The 18,110-nt window shown below is 40.5% G+C and overlaps 1 protein-coding gene across 8 annotated transcripts in view; it reads right to left on the bottom strand.

Moving 5' to 3' along the window:
* LOC124164372 (basement membrane-specific heparan sulfate proteoglycan core protein-like) overlaps positions 1–18,110 on the bottom strand; it is a 1,400,348-nt gene that overhangs the window by 918,996 nt on the left and 463,242 nt on the right. The gene's annotated exons all lie outside the window — the stretch shown is intronic.

Genomic DNA, 18,110 nt, shown 5'->3' with positions numbered 1-18,110 from the left:
GCGTGATTTATTCAAAAACTACTACGAGCGCACCGAAAGTGTTACACAGATATTAAAAGAATTAGTATGGCAGCAATTAGACTCTCAGAGGCTATTAGTCATTAGAGGTTTTAGACTATGATCGCTAGAGTAATTAAGAACAGATACCTTTCCGAGGGACAGGGAGAACATCATACTCGAACCCAACTATAATTCCGAATCCGACCGAGAACGATAAAGTGAGAGATATATTTTGCCGAACGGATAGTTATAGGAATCCGCTTTTTCCACGAGCAATGAAGGACTTCAATAAACGCTAGGCGGAACTTCGCACGTTTCCTTCCTTTGTCAAAGGCTGACACTCCCGGAAGAGTGAATAGGAACTAAATTAACCTCCTCCATGAGTATGCAATTTAATGGAATGAAATTACCAAACAAATTGAATTTCATGAAAACAAACGCTATCGTAGCAGTGAGACAATCTGACCCATCAGATCCATTTACATCTATAGCATGGCGATATATAATTAAGTCTCTTCAATTAGGTAATTATGCTTATGTGACTAATTACAGACTTCCTAACAGAATATATATATATATAGGAAAAGTATGCATAGGCATTGATGGTGACCAATATAATAAGTGGCAGTCATCAGTCGTGATTGACGGAGGCAGTGACCGACGACCGACCATTCGCTATTAACTCAATCGAGTGATCAGTGAAACCACTGACATGAACAATCTCCATTTATATAAGTAGTAAGATCTTAGAGGTCGACAAACAAAAAAATTAAAACTACCGCTATAGCCGGCGGTAAGTGTCTCAGTCAATGCCCAGAAGAAATTTTCAACGCACTCACCGCGAAAGAATAAAAAAAAGAATAAAAGTGAAATGACGGCCGCTCTTATGGGCGCAGAGGGGAAGAGGCGAAAGCCACCCTCATCATCGCACATATTTTATTCTTGGTGGCTCCGGGGCAGGCATATGTATTCTAGGGGGAGAGCGAGCCCTCCACGGGGATACAGGAGTTTCAAAAATCCTTCTTCCCTTCGACTCGACCGCACAGACACACTTCGCCTCTTCCGAGAGGGAAATCACCGCAGGGGAATCCCATGGACGTGGTTGCCGCGAATGCTGAGTAGGGGCGCTGGCGGTTTCGCAGGCAGGTCACGCCATCCGACGGAGCATTTAAGAAGTAAGTGTTGGCGGGCGGGGGGAGAGGTATGGGTTGGCTCGAGGGGTGTGAGGGTTGAGTGAGTATAAAAGACAAAATGCTTTTTTATACTTTTAATTCCTTTTTTTAAAGTGGGGAAGTGACGAAAAGAGAGAGGAAATGCTGAGGATTTTGTGGGAGTGAAAAAAATAAGTGGTGAGGACAGTTAAAATATCTCGTGAAATGAAGTGTTGACGGGATGTGAGAAAGAATAACGAACGTGAGAAAATAAAACACCATCGTCCGCTCCACAGGACATCCTGACGATTTCCATGAAAGAGCGACCCGAGAAAATGATTAAAAATGCTCTCGACATTTAAAAAAATAACCTCTGGGGTTCCAAAAGAAAGGGAGTATACCCACGGTAATTCTTGCCAATTATATTTTCGACTAATAAGAGATTTTAACGCCTCGTTTATTAAAACTTAGGGTTCCGCTCTTGAAAAATTAGAGATCGTTCATAAAAACTGATTATTCACCCACAGTAAAGGGTAGGTATTCTTCTTGATAATATGGTAGGATAAATTCCAAATTCTCACGAATTGTAAGCATATCATCTGAAGCATTAATCGTTTGTAAACACTTCTGCGTTCCGAGCAGTAAAAAATCAGGGAACGTCAAGAAAAAATTGCTTATTTTTTTCATCACTCAAGCGTAAATGCGCTATTAAGTGATAATATCGATTAAAATTTCTCACAAATTGCACACATGCCACGCGGACCGTAAAATTTAAAAAAAACAGAACATTTTGAATTCCTGCCCAATACTTTTGTGATAATTTGGAAACCGTGGCTCCAATTCCTTTCAAAATCATATTTCTAGGCAACCAAATAAATTATGAAAAAAGGCAACATAAATGCATTCATTCAGATCATCTCGGCGCGACTCAAAACGAACTTAAGCTAACGATCAGCATACAGCGTTATATTCGCACATTCCGAAAGTATGTGATCAGGGATAAATTTTTTTTTTTCGCTTTTGATCGACACAAACACAAATAAGAATGCTAGGTGGATGCTAATACTAGTAATACTCGGATGACTTTTATATTTTGTGGATAATGCCAATTAGAGAGACAGAATGTACAGATCATTTAGAAGAGACATCGATTTGACTTTCTCAATTCGAAATGTACGAAAAAGTTAAATTTATGCACTGGACTAGACAGAGAGGTGAGTGCAAAAAACGAATTAGCAAACTGGATGGCTAAATAAACGATAAATACAGGGATGAACCGCCGAGAAAACCTGGCATGATCACATAGAACAAGACAATATAGCGTAAATAAACGGGTTAGAAAATGCATCGACCTTTATTACAGTAATATATTTACATGGACCACATATGCAAAAAGTATTGATTTAAATGTTGGTTCATCCTTTGGTTCATCCTTACTCTGCAATAAATTTGCGGGGAGGCAATGACTTAACATTGTACATTTGACGAGGGAGTAGAAAATATTTGGTGGTTTTATATGAGGAGCAATATGATAGGTCTGTTGGCGTACTCCTATGTTAATAATTCGTATTGTTGGGATAGAAAAACATATCCGTAATCATGGTAATTAGGTTCGAAAACAGAGAAAAAGCTAGAGAGGATCTTAGATGGACAAGAAGAAACGGTCAATTTTAGTCAAAGTCGGTTCAGAGGAGGACCCAAAAATAGCCGATAGGCAGCAGCACTTACGTCAGGACAAAGAGGAAATAATCAAGGCCTCCACTCTATTAAAACCATTGCTTAAGAAGATGGAATGGCAAGAGAAAATTGCTATTGGTGGAAAGGTTCATCAAAACTGATCATCTACGGCTGTCATATACGACAAAGAAATATTGTATTCTAGCAATTCGTTACATCCTACAAGGATTCTCCAAATGGAGAGGTATTGAAAATTATAGTATCGAAAGAAAAATATCTTTGTTTTTGATCAATTTTTACCATACGATCAAAAATAACTGCATTATTTAAACTGTTACTCGTGATATTGATGAAATGAAACTCGTCAGTGAAGTCTGAGCGAACTTTGCCCTTCGACCATGAGTTAGTTTCCCCTCTTTGGAATGCTTTGGTCATTTTATACGTAAACATTTACCTAGATTCAAATATGAATTTGAATGTGTTCTTATATCTTGAGAAGTAACTTAAAATTTTGAAAATGGTTCTGTTTTCCCGGACTCCGTAAATTCAATAGTCGAACAGAAGCTGCTTCCTTCTGCTCTACACACCGAAAAAATTCTTTTTATAATTATTGAAATCAACCTTCATCATTGATCGGATTTTCCGTGACTATAAAGCATCCAAGGTGTTCCTTCCGAGTTTCGACTGATTTTTCCTCTCGGGGGAGGAATCTTTTTTCCGCTTCCACGCCGCGGAAGTAAGCAATGTGCCACGAAGACGGTCTCCAGCCGAGAAAACCTATTTTAGTCTATTCGCCAGGAAAGCACCAGATATGTCTCTAGAAATCAGCCGTGCTTTACTTCAACTCTTTGATGAGTAGCAAGCAAAATACTCTTTTATGTTAGTATATTATGGAACCATATATTATGAAAGTCTACGGTGTATCATTCACACGCGTAACAGTGCAAAATGTTCGTGGTCGCAATGACACCGACGAGCAACTTCACACAGGATATGGAGATGAATTTTGAGCACCATCAAATATGGTTCCACTCTATTTGTTGGGGAACTATTTTTACCAACTGTACGATGGATACTTCTGTATGCATAAAATGGTCAATGGTCTCGTCACATCCTTACTCCGTGGTGCCGTGCTAAGATCGCTTCCGTGCGATCTCCTCAGATAATAATTCGGATCACGACATTGACCCACGTGAGCACGTGTGCTATCCTTGCAGTGTTCACCATAAGTGGAAAATAAGGCGGGATGATATAATCGTTTGCACTTCGGTGAGCACGAATTCGCGCTTTTAACGCTTTGAAGATGCTGGCTTTATATTATTTTTTGCTGACTAAGGGTAGACCGGTTTTTAACGGTGGGAAAGATGAAAATAAATTCGAAATATTTTTTTCCCGGACGACTTGAGGGCGATGGACTCGCCTCCCCCTCTGTATCAAGACTTGGATATCAAATCTGCTGACTACCTGGCAGACAAATCAGTTGTAATGCAAAACCGTGATCTTCGTTAATTGAATTAATGGGTAGACACCTCCTAGGACAACGGCATTATAAAAAAAAATTATCAACGTATAGAATACCACAATATTCACAATAAACCCCTCTGGTCCCTCAATTTCGTCAAACTGCAATGAAATAAATCCTTTCGGAAATTATTATTTTTTTTTCCATTTTTCAATCATTATGTAAAAGGAGAATATTTTGAAAAATAGGCCGCAGCCATGCTGAAATAGACGATGGAAAGGAGAAAATCGTGCTTGCAAAAATCCGCGTGGGCAGTGACACTTTATGGCTCAGAAGCTATATAATAACAGGTCCTTGTGAGACGTTATGTTGCAGGAGAATGCTAAAGATAAAATGGACGGATAGGGTAGGAAATGAGGAGATATGTGGGAGAAGAATGGGAGGAGAAAGGACACTGTGGATCCCTGCACTGCGCCAAAGACGAAGAACAAGGTGGATTGCCCACGTAATGGGTAAATGAGCAGCTACCCTCAAGAGATACTAAAAGGCGAAAGTGATGTCGAAAAAGCTACAAGTGATAGAAATCGCTGCGGCTGAGAAACTGCTCGACTTATTTTCAACGCTAATTGTAAGTGGGGCACTCATTAGTTGTCGCTCTGCCGCAGATTTATAGATGGAATCCAGTCCACGCTAATTTTTGCTGTAAACGCCTTTCCCCTGCAAACCTAATTTTTTCGTTATCCCTGATTCAAGTCAATTGCTAATTTTTTTCCACAAAACAGCGATTAGAATGAATATATTTTTCGGGAGAGGACGTCGAGTGGGTGGTTCTAGAAAAAAGTTTATTGAAATTTGCATGGAGGGCACCAGCCAAGCCTTGTGTATTGTAATCCTTTGAAGTGATCTCGCCAGGAATAGTGACGTAAGCCTGTAAGGTTCATTATATAATGAAATACAGTGATATTGCTAATTTCATAACCTAAAAGAAGCATTTATCTAATCACAGAGCTTATTCTGGAGGTGGCACGCACCAATAATAAATGTGATAGACACGAGCGACAAAGAGTGACCCAGTCGAACGGAAATAGTTGTCAACTGTGGTACAGCAGAAGTTTCAGTCACCATTAACAATTTTTAACGTATTCAAATTTAACCATCCTTGGAAAGGAGTTCCTTATCACCAAAAGTTGATTTCTCAGCTGATAAGGGAGTCATTGCCCCAAACGACCTCGGAGCCGCCGCCCGTCACGCGGGATATTTTTGGAATGGAACGCACGTCCGGGAATGAAAATTGAAAGATTGAAATAAATAACCGTTCCCGAAGCAAGTGTGACTCATCCACTATTTAATCCCATCAAGAGAATCTATTACTGAGAAGGTGAGTCATCCATTTGAAGCATGTGATTACCATCGCCAGACGAGGAAGCAAGCAGTTTTCGGCAGAGACCATTCGCCGAAAAGGAAACACTGTAACTAAGGCAGAGAAAACAAACATCCACAGTCACACTCACATCGGGTGGAAAAATGGTATTTAAGGATTCACAGCTTCCAGGATTTTGCAAAATTAAAACAAAGGCAACATTCTCATGAATTATATGTATAGTCGTCAACTACACGGTGGAGAAATAATAAGCTAAACTTAACAAATTAACATCTTTATCGCAGCCTCCATTTGGGGAATGCGCTTTCCAAATTAGGTGGATGATTCGACAACAGAGAATGAAGACCCGTTCTTAGAAGGATACGACACACCGGGACACAGGAATACAACTGGTACGACCGCGCTCCCGGAGAGGGGAATGGATGGGAAGGATGGAGGCGCCGCCGCGATGTGTGCCCATCGACGCCTCCGCAGTAGGGATAGGGATGGAAGGGAGGGATAGGGAACACCCTCGCCGCTACCTGAGCGACCAGGACCCACTATTAGCGAAACTATAATTTGTAGTGCCAACAATTTTGGAAGATTTTCCTGTAAAATCCACTGATGAAATCGTTGCATAAGTCGTTGAATCGTTGTTTCGACGATTGGGGATCAATCAGCTGACTCCCCGTGAGTTCGGCCCGCGAGCTTTCGGCGCAGCGCGAGCGGGTGCTGAAAGGCTGAGAGTGGCCAATGTATTTAGCCCGATTCTCTTGCACGACCTAAGCCATGAAAAACGGAGTTTAATGCATCACATTTAAAATAATTCTTACCGAGCCGCATTTCATATTTATGAACTGTTCGTGGTAAAAAAAAAGCAGGTCATATCGGCGGCAAGGATGTGAATGCAAATTATATATGGGAATTTCGAAGAAAACATCATAAAGTGTAAACGTTTCCCATTGATTTTGTTAAATTCCGAAAATTTCCCAAATGTCATATCCTAATATAGTCAGCCTAGTTCACCAAATGCCCATCGCACGCTGATGCACTTTCATTCCGGTCTTAATTGAGGACCAAAATGGGAGACAATCCTTCGAAGGGATCGCGATACAATGGCGAGTGGTGTCCATGATTCGAGAGCATTGTGCGGGATGCAGTGAAGAGAATGACACCGACCGACATGCAGGAGGAGAATGGACGGAGGCGACTAGGAGTGTGGGGGAGGCGATCCATGGATCGAGAACAAGGTCGCCCTGGAGACGAGTAAACAAAGAATGCGAAGTGCATCTGATCCGATCGGGAGGAATCACACCTCGCCCGTGAAGGACTCCATATCGAATAATGAGGGAAGAGTCAAAGGGCTGTACTGGACTAAAACACCTAAGGTCATGCTCGTAAGCAAAAAAGAACCCTTTGTTAAATCCACCCAGGTCACACAATAAATATGTGGACCCCGAAAAACAAGGGGTCAAAGAGATATACTAAATAGAGCTAAATGCAGAGACATGTATAATAAAAATATGAATCTGCTGAGTGGAAGAGAGATTCAAGCATGTATTTCGACAGGTACTATCATTCATCAGGATGCCCCTAAACCAACTAAACAGCACTTCATGGCTTGGAGCTTTCGATTCAAATGTCACGAAAACTTCAATGTTGCACTTTGACCCAATGGCTTCTGCGGCCAACATTATAATCCTCGTAACTCAACAGATGTAAGATAGAATTGATTTGATGTAGCACTCACTCTTAGCGTGACGTATCCCTTCTCTTTTGCATCCTTAACCATTAATCGGCCGAGTCGGGTCATTGGGATCAGAGTTGAGTTTATTGCGAATTACAAAACTTTTCATCAATATTTTAGTGTTACTCACTAAGTAAGTTGTTCCAATAAGGTTTATACATTTTTATCATTAAATTTGCAGTTAGACATAAAATAAGCATTACATAAACATTAGAATTACTACGGCCGATTCATAGAAAACGGTATCAATATTTATGCATAGAACATACATAGAAACATGAATTTCATAAAAAGAGGGAAATGTATTGAGCTTTACAACATTTGAAGAAATCAGCCTGCCATATAAAAGTCTTACATAAGTCTAAAACAGAATTTAGCGTCTGTTCAAAGGCGGACAAAATCTGATAGGCTCACGGTCGCGTCGGGTCAAAACATTGGTTGCAGCGAAACACAGGAATACTTTGAAAATCCAACTCTACTCAGCGGTAGAATGTACTAAAAAATGTAATTTCTAACGGCATTATTTTATTTCAAAATCATCGAAGAAAATGTAGTGTCAATATGACTTGACGCGACCAATCTTGAGTTTATAATCTGTCCTATTTTAACTCTTTCGGGGCCGTCCCTTGCCCCTCTTCCCTTCCACCTGTCCTTCTACGATTGTCTTCATCAAGCCATCATGTCTCAAAATATGGCCACCTATGTTGTCCCGTCGTATGCTTTAGGTTTTTAGGAGACTTCTTAAACCCTCTCTTCTGCTAACTCGGGGCGGTTCCAGGAATTTTTCTGGGGGGTGGCAGAAGGTTCTCACAGCTCTTTTCATATTTGAGATTAAAAACAAAATATAACAATTACTGTAGAACGTATTGTCTTTATTTGGGTATGAAAGTTCTTTATATGATATTATATGATAGAGGCTCCTTGATACACAAAAAAACCGAATGCAATGTTGACCGTATTAAATATCTTGACAATATATCAAGCGTCTGGGGGGGTCCCGTGTCCCCATCTAAATCCGCCTGTGAGAACTCCCCCATTACTTACTCGAGGATATATGTATAATACTATACACGGAGTTTTTTCAGCTTTAGCAGGGTGAAATTGTAACATATCAGTAAATTAAAAGTTAAAAGTAACGGACAATATTCCACGATTACTTTAATTTCACAGCTCTCGAATTCACGAACGTATTTGTGTAATCATGGAGAATTCTGAATAAAAAATAGATATCAGTCAGTTCATTCTCGCGATGCTATTTCCCGCCAGAGTGGAAAAAAAGTCTGACAAATAATCACACGGCTAGAGGGGGTTGGGTGAAATGGCTACCATTGGCGGAGGGGCAAGCAGCAGCAGTGGTTTGTTTTCTCGGCCCAAACGGACACAAATTAGAATGAAAGGGAGGAGGAATATTGGAGCCAGACAGTGACCATGTCTTCCCAGAGACACATAAAGGAAGCGAAGCGAGGAGGAGGAGGAAAAAAAACAAGTTGAGTCGTGCGGTGCGAATATTCATCCGTGTGGGAGGGGCGGCGTCGCGGAGCTAAACAAATGAAGTCCGGTCGGCGAACTGAGAAAGCACTCGAAATTGAAAGGAAGGGGGGAGGGCGCAACTTGAGACTCCGCGTCAGACCATGAATGGCGAGAAGGCCGAGGAGACGGAAATAGTGTCTGGTTACGCCTATTTTCCACGGCTGACTTAATCTCACTCATCCTAAGCGCGAGTTCTGTCTCGTGCAAACAAAAGAAACGCGAATACCGCGACGGTGCACAATCATCGCGCGTGCTTCCAAATCCTGCGTCTATCTGAGCCTGCGTCTCTCAAGAAAACATGGAATAAGCTTATCCTTCATGCAAATCAATGTGCCCCGACTCACTATTCGCCCCCTCACCAGCGCCCAGGCGAAGATACAGCCACGATATTTCATGAATATATTATTTGTGTCCATTTTGGGCCCTTTGGCAAACAACTTTGGCGAGAAAAAATATTTTTGGTTGCTTTCACCTCATTAATATTTATTTTACGGTTCCATAATAAAATTATTGTATCTGGTGATGACACATTTTCGTCAGCATATTCCAGATACCCACGCTCTAAATATTGGCTGAAACTGCACAGGTATATTAGAGCATGTTAAGGAATCCATTTAATCATTTTGTAAAAATCTTGTTTAATATTTTTTGTGTAAATTTTGTGTAATCTAATTGCGTTCTTAAATGAAAATCGTCAATGCTCTTTCAATTTCTCCAATGTAAATTAACCGCGGAAACTAGGCGTAAATATGAATTCAAAATACATGCAAGAGCGAAACGGCTTTTCTGTAAACCTATTCTAAACAGTAAATCACTGCTTTAGTAACTCATGACCTCGACCTGAAGACGACGGTTGGAATTCCGGAGAAACTGTCTTCACAAAGAAAATCCACGCGGTGAAACCCAGAAACATGGAGACATCAAGAACAGTGTCTATTGGAAAGGTCGCAGATGTCAGGGTGTATCATGACGTTGGAATAAATGAATTAAAAAATGAACGATCAAAATAATTCGTTAAGAAGGCAGTTATTATTTCATTTAATATTTACACTCAAAAGAAGTAAATTTCTAAATTAAATTCGCCAAAATTTTACAATGATCGATTCTAGGCTGGCTTCGATTAATATAATTCGTTAAATTTCGGTGTGTGTCGATCTGTCCGAATTTCGGAGCGAAGTGCGCCAAACAGAGAAATGTGAGTATAATACGATGCATAATAATGCAATCCAGGAGGGCAGTTGTTGTGCAAAAGCGCAAGGAAGAGCCCACGATGAATGCGTCCAAACGTTGAGTGGATTGCACGCACGAGACTCGGAGCGCACCAACGGAGACCACTTTAAAGGCAGGCGAGTTTAAGCTCAAGACAAGCTCTTCAACACAATTATTCATGAAGTTGAGGCTTGAATTTATTTTATCGAAAATGCGAAAATAATAGATTTTAATGGTTACTTGATGATTACTTTTTAAAGAAACTGGAAATTTAACTTTTGAAGTTAAACTTAACTTAACTGTGTTAATTTTCAAGTTAAGTAACGTTGAGACTCATTACTCTTTTCCTAGATTAATTTCACTTTAATTGGTTAATTTTTTAGGAAATTTCTAAATTATGGGTATGGAATAGGTAAATAGTATGCATATGAAAGGGAAGATTGATTAACTCGGGCAACAGGCGGGGGCTCACAGACGTAACTAATTTGTTTTGCCGAGAAAGAGGCAACTGAGGCGAATCTAGTGGTAAATTTCGGAAAATGATACAATAATATGATGGCTAATAAGAAAAAGTAATAACGCAACGGAATTACCCGTAATCCAATGTCTTGCGATTCCCGTGGTGCAAGCAATCATCAGAGCGACTTAGACGCAGCAATAGATAATCCCATCTGCTCTTCCCTACGGAATCGGTGTGAATAACCTCGAGAGTGCATTTTCCTTCTCATTAACTGCAACCCCACCCCAGTATCTACGCAAAACGCTTCACTGACGGGATGCAATCTACATCTACACACTACATCTACATACTACACGGCAAGCTACCTCGAAAGATGTGTGGCGCGGATTTTAAGACGCCAGCCGTTAAGAAAAAAAAAGCGCGAGCGAAGTTCCGCATTTCATGCATTTAACTCCTTCATTGTTGGGGGGAAATTCATTCCTATAGAGGCTCTAAGTTCGGTGGAATGTCTCTCTTTATTTATTGCGTCTGTCGGGATTGGAAATATAGAGAGGCTCTAATATGATATGCTCGGTGCCGCTCTAGCTATTCCTAATTACCCAAACAATCGGCGCCTAGCGCGCAGCATCCGACTCTATAGCGGCACCCAGCCCCATTCGCTTAAAATCTGGAAAATACTTTCTGTTGCCTCATTTCCCGGATTGAGTCTTTCAGCACCTTACATTACATATGCTCGCTACATATTCTAGGTGTGGCCTCATGAGTGCGGAATAGAATCTGTTGTTCACTCTTGCATCCAAGCATCTTCACGCAACAGGCTTGACGAATCCCTCCTACTTCAGGGATCTGCCAAAATATTTCTTATGCGTTTTCTCCCCGAGCCACAACAACATCAACTACAAAACATACATGGTCAACTCACACTCAATGGAATGCGATGCATAATGTGACGTCACATCACATAGTCACCAATCACCGTCACCAGAGGTGAAAACTTTTTCCGTCTTATAGTCCACTCAAGATGTAGTACAAAAAGCATCTTCCCACCCAATTTCCTCAACTTTCTTGAAGTATTTCATACTTTTGGCGATAATACGGCACGTATAACGTAACACCAGAACCTATTTGCGAGAGAATAAATATTTTGAGTACTTTTGGAAGTCGCATAGCCTATTAAATCCTTAACTTTTTGCTTTTTTAAAATTTGTATCTTGCAACTACGAGGACAGTTTTTTTCACCTCCAATAGCTCAGCAAAAATACCATACAAGCGACATGCGGGTACAGACTGGGCAACTGCGCGTCCTTTGCACAACACGCTCAAGTAATTTCTGACCGTAAGTTGTTAGTTTAAGGTTAGGAGCGGTCTCATTAACTACACTGCCCCAAATGATTCTCCCGCCAAGTGTGCACTGCCAGAAAACTCGCCGAATAGCTTCAGCATGGACATGTCTTGACCTTTTTGCCGATAGAAGGGAATTTTAGTGCACTGCGGCTATAGTGTGAAACAGTGAGAAACATTAAGTCCATTCCCATTCAAAACAAAAGAAGAGGCATGCTGACTTGTTCTGATCCATGACTACGCCCGTCATCTCAGCGCTGATGCAGCCAAACTGCACGTTGAGCAATTTCAATGGGACAGTTTCGATCACCCGCCGTGCCATTCTGACCTATTGCCGTGTGACTTCCATGTTTACGCTGAATTGAATATTTGGCTGGAACGGAAGGATTTTATAACGGGTGATGAGCTTCAGGAAAAAGGAAAAATTCATTGGAGGTCATTGGCGGCTACATCTGCTGAAGAGTAAAACTTGTCCACAGGCACGACCAGTCCCTCAATCACTGAGGTGGTTATGTCCAAAGAACAACACAAGTGTGCTCAATATTCAACAATGAAATAATTTTTAATCAATCACTTTGTCTTCGGTTCATGACACATCGGAGGTTGAAAAAAATGCAGACCTCGTCTTTAACTTTAAGGAATAAAATGAAGGTTGTAAAAGGATTCATCGCCAAATGATAGATAGGAATTTATTATTTAAAGCCAAAAATACAACCACTATCAGCTTGCTTACTTGATTACGGAAATATATTTTTTTGCGGAGATGAGTAAAAAAGCGTCAATTTTCCAATGGAGCTGGGGTCTGAACGGCTCGTCGGAGAAAAATATTTTGAGGATAAACTTTGTAGGAAATTTTACTTACGTTATTCTGAACCGAAAAATCTTCATTTGAAGATACTTTTAGAGTTGTAAAGTAAAAAGGAGAAAATGTAAATTTTTTGGAATTTTTGCAATGTTGGGTCAAAAATGTCGTGAACAAAATTCTGATTCGGATTCAGCAGCCCAAATACAGAAATCTCATAACTACCCGGAAGCTTTGCGTTTTAAACTACGTCTTGGTCAGACTAAAAGAGCTTCACATGAGGACGACAAATACAATCGACAACAGCCCTCGCACGTAGTGATGGGCCAAGTCGATCACCGTTCACCATTCACTCGAGCGAGATAATCGCGAATGGTCGATTGTAAGTCACGACCCGCGACAATCACGACCGATGACTGCCACTCCTTATGACCTCATATGACTATATATTTATTTCCCTTATACATTCTAAATAAAACTAATGAGTCACAATATCCCATTAGTGGTGAAACGAATGCTGTTTGAAGCGTCGCATTTGAGGGAGAATGTCATTCGACCGCATTCGGTCGTGAATGAGTGGAAACCTTTCCTCGATGGCGAGTGAGCGGCCGCCGCAGAGATCGGACGCGAATTATCGACGACTAAAAAGATTCTTTCTTTCATCGGTTGGATCTCGTTCACCAATCGATCACACAGGAGATCCATATCGGTGGCTCTCGATCACTGGACGTAATTCAATCCAAGGGAGTTGAGATCGCCGGAAATTCAAGGAAATGATTCAGAAGAACGAAATTTTCTCACTTGCCCTGAATTGCTCTAACAGGAGAAAAGGGCAAACTTCAAGGATACTGAAGAAAGCAGAGGGGGTTGGAGGCTATGGGACGAGAGGAAAGGAATAACGGGAAGCAGACAATGAGTTTAAAAGAAAAAAAGAGATGAGAGAAGAGGTCTTTAGAGTTCGTTTTGGCGATAAAGCAGCTCACACACTAAGCCGTGGGAGGGGTGAGAAAATAGGAAGAGGGGGAGGGGAAGGCAGGGGAGGAGAGAACGCCCTCTAGCGCCAACGACCCCTAAACCACATCGCATGGCATGTCGCTTCAATTCAACAGAGTAGGGAAGGTAACAAAAAATTACTCAATTCAATTTTAAAATATATATGAAAAAATTGATTAAGCAAAATTAAAAGTTCCTTTTCCTGAAAAAAGGAGACAATAAGAGTTGAAGTTAACAAAAAGACTCTTATGATAAAAGTAATTTTTTCTGAAAAAATATATTTTAACCTTTAAAATATATATCTATCGAAATTACGATAAGCTAAATGAATTTTAATTATGAGACAAATTTATGTGAATGTAAATTATAAAATCATTGAAATTAAAAAAAAACATTAATTATAAGATTAAATGGTCGGTCTTTCGAGTTCGAAGTTTTGTCGGTCGTTCCTGATTGAGAAAAGGTTTCCGTTCACAACTGAAAATGGTCGCTTACAAATTCTCCATCAAACACGACGATCGTGACAACAGCGGTTTTTCAAATTATACGAATGTAGTTCTACTCAGAATACAAACGTAAATGTATGTATACTTAGATAGCGGAAGTTAATGGTAGTGAACGATAGCAGTAGCGTCCGACTTCGCGACTGAATCACTCAAGTGAATGGTGAGCGGTGATCTGTGAAAGAGCCGAGTTCGCTGCACACGTCTTGTGCTCGACTCCATTCTTCGCAGAAGTCCTTAATCTCCGGCGACGTCCGAGGAGACGACCCCATCCGAAGCACCATCCACCGCTTCGCACCACTATAAGCACCATCCACCGCCTCGCACCACCATAAGCACACTTTTGCATCTTCAGCTCATTTGCTATTCTCCGGACACGAGGTCGTAAGAACTTCCTTCGCTTCTTATTTCATCCCTCGCCGCAGCCACCATGTGCAGGGATTTTTATTGCATAGGGACGTGGGACCGTTAAACCCCCCCTGACGGGCAGGGTGCTCACATGTACGTCCATGAAATTTTCAAATGAGCAGAATCAGGACATGAATGAGTTCACACCATATCAGAAAAAGCAGCCTCATTTTGTTAAACTTAAGTAATTGTACACGTTGCGGGATGATCGTACAAAGGCCATGGATTTCATTCAAAAAGACGTTTTCCCTCTCTCATTACCAAGAGCAGGATAACAGTAATACCAAACATAATGGAATCGTGCAAAGGAAATATAACAAAAGAAACAAAAGATAAAACTAAAAAACGATAATTGATGGCGGAATGCGAATAAATCGGCAAGAAACAGTCATATTGCCGGAATAAATGAATATTATAATTAATTGTTTATGAAAAATTCAGTAAGACACAATTTAGAACTTGGTTTAACTGTTAAACCAACATCTACAAAACCTATAGGTTCAAGGGAGGTTAGAGAAAAAAGAAGAAAATTAACCATCCATCTTTGTCCCAGGCTTAAATTTTACAGATAAAAGGCTAATTGTTCAAAATCAAACAGCGATGCTTAAAAATTTGAACATCTGAAAACACACTCTTTTTCAGATTGAATCGTATTCAAAAAGTGTTTTCATAAGTTACATTTTAGAATTTTGAAGAGATTCGTTTTCCTAGCGTTGAAATGATTTCTATGCAAATCCTGAACTGCTGTTCATTTGTAGTAACATGAACCCGTGACCAAAGGTACTAAGGGCCCACACTTGGGTTTCTGGGTGTAGAACAACTATCACGATTAAATGCGTGAGAGTAAATCCCTGAAGGATCCGTATTCCTTATTTTAACGCGTAGCAAAGCGTTTAAGAAATGCGGTTCCTCTCGATTCGACCCGCCCTTGTCCGTGCACCTACGGCCCGCACCTCTCACCCCTTACATTGCACACCCAAATGTAATGAATAGAACAAATAAAGATTAACAACATACCAGGGGAGTCATATGACACGAGACGCACAATTTAGACCATAACGAGGGTGAGCAGATTAGAGGAAGTGGAAGAGACATGGCCTCGGGAGAGTATGGAAAAAATACCAAGGGAGGGAGTGGTTTTTCCCGCGGGTAAGACTTGCGGTGGAGAAAGCGGACGGAATTATATATATAAAAAAATTAATGCTGGTGAGAGTTAGGGAGGGAGAAGTGGGGGGTTGGGGAGGGAGGGGAGGTGGAGGGGGGGGGGGAGCGCAAAGGGGTGGCAGGAGGGAATCTAAATTTGGAAGATTAAAGACTGCAAGTTCCAAACCAAAAATGCTGTGGCATTCGCTTCACATTTGATACTGTACTGATGTAAATGTATCTTAAACGTATTTGAGAGTTTAGTCGCAGTATTGAAATGAATATTCAATTAGAAAGAATTCGATGGTGATATTAATGCGAACCACGTTTTTGACTTTGAGCATATAGTCTCTTCTCCGTAAACTTTAAACGCGGGTCCTTGGGCCAAGGAAGAGGGGTTTATTTTCTTCTATTCAGGAATAAAAACGCTGTTTTTATTAAATTAATATCAAATATTAGAACACTGCATGCGATCATACGCAGTTAAATATTAATTTCCTATCGCGACATTCCCTTACTCCAACATTCGGTCACATCTCGTTACGATGCAAATGAATGCAGCCCTAACCAACTCCTCGCTATGTCTCCGGGACGCCGCGTGAAAACACCCCGCTGTCACGCGTGTGTTCGTGAGTCATTTGCACGTGACTTTCATACCTCTCCCTCTCAAGTGCACGCTCACATTGAAAGTCCAAATTGCGTGCCTTCACGTTCTTTCGTCACCTTTCTTGATGTCTACCATTCAGTCATATCTTCTGTCCATCGGCTCGAGATTTCGCGTCTCTGTTCTCTGTCCTTCTGAGCCATCTGATTGTGATGAGATTTTTTTTATTTTTGGGACAAATGTTCACGCACCTCAATTTGGACTCACTCAGTGAATCTGTTTCAGTAGTTTACTCAATTGACAACCTCGATGTTCTCAGCAATTTAAGAATGCCGGGACTAGCCGCGGAGATATATTTACGGAGTCACCCGCAATGCACAAATTGTGCGAAAAATCCACAGAGAAAAAAAAATCATTCGCCTTGGCCAGGATTTGGACTTGACCAGGACTTGAAATTTCCACAGGGAAGAATGACGCCTCGGTAGCTTAACTGGATAAATCACTCAGAAATCGGGAGATCCGGGTTCGTATCCTGGCCAAGGCGAATAATCCTTCGCAAGTTTCATTTTGACACAGCTATCGTGAATATTACCATTTATGTGTATTTTTATCATTGTTGGTACCATGTTCACAGGTTATTTTTTAAGAGGTCTACCACCAGTAAAATACAAAAAAACGTAAAATATTTGTGCGGCCAAAAAGTAACCGGGTGATCAGGAACAGCGGAGTGACCCCGGTGCAAAATTTTCAAACGTTTTAAATGAATCTGAGTAGTCAGGACCAAAATGGTAAGTTGCTTTTCCGCTGAATACTCTGCTGAGGTTCACCATGTTTCCGATACTTCCTATGCACTCACACTCAGCGATGCAAACTCTGCCCTTTTCCCCAGATATTTTTAGGTGCGAAATGAACCTTTTTTATACGGCCCTACCTCGGCTATTTCACACTCCCTCAACGTCACCTTGGGAAATTCAGAAGAGTTATTGCGAAGCAGTTTCACTCGTTGGATTCAGTGTCAAAAAGGTTATGAAAGTGTAAAATTTTAATCTTGATTCACGAATATTTCTGGTCCCCATGGTTGTTTCACATCATACGGGTCTGAATATTTTTAATGTTGGCATTTCTCCATCTTTCTTCGTCGCTATCGTCCTTCTCGGTGCATTTAAGTGGAAATTTACTATGGTATTAATTATATAATCATCTCGCTAGTAATTGTATACTTTACGCAAAGGGTTGAAAAGTTTCACAAAAAGATAGTGGGAAATTGGCCTGGAGTGTAATTAGTCATAGGCTACGTCATTTTTCGTTCTTTCCCGGCGATCGATAGCAGTGAGGATATCTCGCGTTTGTCACCTGGTAAAATTTACCATTTACCCGACCTCCTTGGAGAGCAATGTTGACTATGAATACTGGTTACTATATTTACTTGTAATCAATTGACTAAATAACTACAATATAATACAATTTGATTTTGGGGTTAAATTTTGAGTTTGACTTATTATTAAGAAAATTATCTTTGCATTAAGGATTGTTAATAAGAATTTTCTCAGTAGGATTTTATAATTTGCTAACTCATTCAGTTCTTGAGGCTATTTTATTTTTGCATATATCCTGGGGAAATGTTTTATGATTTATACATAAAAAGGAAAAATAGACAGTTTAGATCCCCTTTAAAATTCTTTGAAACTTCAATGACAGCTATGCGATTAATAATTTATTG

The sequence above is a fragment of the Ischnura elegans genome, chromosome 8, assembly GCF_921293095.1.
Source record: "Ischnura elegans chromosome 8, ioIscEleg1.1, whole genome shotgun sequence".
Lineage (NCBI taxonomy): Eukaryota > Metazoa > Arthropoda > Insecta > Odonata > Coenagrionidae > Ischnura > Ischnura elegans.
This window is presented reverse-complemented; position numbering and strand designations above follow the sequence as displayed.